The 2176-nt window shown below is 45.7% G+C and overlaps 1 pseudogene; it reads right to left on the bottom strand.

Annotated features, from left to right (window-relative positions):
- Nucleotides 1-319: 319 nt before the first annotated feature.
- On the bottom strand, nucleotides 320-1525 carry LOC103587891 (annotated as a pseudogene).
- Nucleotides 1526-2176: the final 651 nt, after the last annotated feature.

Here is a 2176-nt window from a genome sequence, read left to right as displayed (position 1 = left end):
GAGAGGTGGGAAGACAAATGGCACAGGAGAAAAACAAACTATTGCATTCACAGAGACTGGCAAATGCTAGAAGATAGCTACAGAAAAACCTGTGGTCCTTTCACATTCACAGTGGTGTTAAAAATCCATGTACTGAAGTCAGGAAGATTCTGTTTTGTGTGCATCAGAGACAAAAACTCCAATTCTTTGGAGAGAGGGGGATATGCATAGGGGCCTTGGCAGAGAGGGTCCTGCCTTCCCTGGTCAGGGGAGGTAAACAGGGAAAAGATCCACCACATCCTCCTTCCAATCCCCCAGTACCCTCTGGATGGCAGGCATCTCAGTGGCAGGCAGCAGCCTTCAGTTTGGCAAGAGATGGGTGTGAAAGGAACTTTTCTACAGAGGCTGAACTGGCCAGGGCAGACTGCAGATAGACTGTCTTGTGGAAGAGCTATTGCTTAAGAAGACCACAAAGGAGAAGAGGAGCAACTGGAAAAGGTCTGTTTGCCAGGGGTCTTTGTTTCATTGGTGCTGATAATGAATAAAGGAAAGAGAATAGAGAAGAGACAGCTGCTGATAGTGTACACGGACTACATTGCTCTTAGGAAAGCCAAAGGCAAACCGAATCCAAAGTGGCAAGGCCAATTCCTCTCTCTGACTACCGCTGGTGCATTTCGGTTCCTTCATTGAAACAATGATATTTGAAGCAGCATAGTGAGTAGAGAAGGGACATATGCAGGAGACTAACCAGCTGACCAACAAGATGGATGTGAAGGAGACTCACCAACATCCCCTGGATGAGGAGAAGAGCCTGCAGCAAAAGGTAAAAAGAGCATGTCAGCAATTATTTTGCTGACACTAGGGAATGGGTGAGGCTTCCTTCCTGATCCCTCAAATGCCAGGTCGGCTATATCCTTTTTTTTTTTTTTTTTTTGTCCTTTTTGAGACCGGCCGCACCGCACTCAGCCAGTGAGCACTGTGAGCACACCGGTCATCCCTATATAGGATCCAAACCCGCGGCGGGAGCGCTGCTGCGCTCCCAGCGCCACACTCTCCCGAGTGCGCCACGGGCTCAGCCCAGATCAGCTATATCCTGAAACCAAATGGCATTCACGTCTTTGCTCAGCACAGAGGGAGCACCCTGAAAATTGATGTGAGGAAGAATTCCAGTCATGACCAGACATCTCCCTGTATGATGGATGACCAGTAAATTGGGCTCTTACTGACTGAAGCACAGGAATAAACACTTGATAAAACGAGAGGAGACAACCATTATACTCCGCCATTCCAAGCACTGCACTGGAAACCAGCAATGTGTGGCTCATCTCTTGCTCTCACTCTATGCTGCATGCTCTCCTCTGCACCAGGATGCTACTGGCCTTTCTTGGATGTTGCTCCTCTCTCTTTTGCTGGATTGGAGCATCTAGCTTTGAGATGGTACAAATGCCCCAGATAGAGTCTTTGATTCCCCTGGCAAGGTCTAGGAGAAAGGTTTGACACTGTCAGCCATCTCTTCACTACCTAGACTATCAACTACACAGAGGAGAGAGAAGCATCTCAAGATCTGTAATCACAAAAGGCCCTGCAGCTCTTCCACAGCAGCTCCAGCCGGGCCCCTGGCCCACAGCAAGCCCACTCTGCTCCTCTGTCCTGGGCCACCTGCTCTACCCGGGCACCCCCAGGGCCAGGGCCTCTGCGGCAGTACTGGGCACACCCAGGCTGCGTGGGGCCTAGAGTCATGTTTGATTAAAACATTGGGGACTGTGTGCCAGCCTAGCCACTTAATACATCAAACGTAACCAAGAACAAATAATGTACTTGTATATATTTTTTAGAATACATATGAAATTCATAAATTTAGTCAATCATCTAAATTTTAATTATATCAATTTAAGCACCATCATTAAGGGCTAAGTTGCAAAAATTCCCAGAGAAAAATAAAAAAACTAATAGAGATTCACAATTGGAAAAACAGGTATGCGAAGTAAGAAGCTGTGAGGACAAAGAATATATTTAATTTGACTATATTGTTACAGTATTTAAGAGCCATGAGAAGATTGTTATGGTTTTGTCTGAAAGTTTCTCTTTCTTAATATGTTGCTGCCCTTCATAGAGATGTCAGGAAATCTAATTTTCTCTTCAAAGCAAGTAATTTTTTTTATTCAAATTTGTGAAATTTATTTTGCCAACTGCATGT

The sequence above is a fragment of the Galeopterus variegatus genome, unplaced genomic scaffold (assembly GCF_000696425.1).
Source record: "Galeopterus variegatus unplaced genomic scaffold, G_variegatus-3.0.2 Scaffold501, whole genome shotgun sequence".
In the NCBI taxonomy this organism is placed as follows: domain Eukaryota; kingdom Metazoa; phylum Chordata; class Mammalia; order Dermoptera; family Cynocephalidae; genus Galeopterus; species Galeopterus variegatus.
The sequence above is the reverse complement of the archived record's forward strand: the minus strand, read 5'-3'. Positions and strand labels throughout refer to the sequence as shown.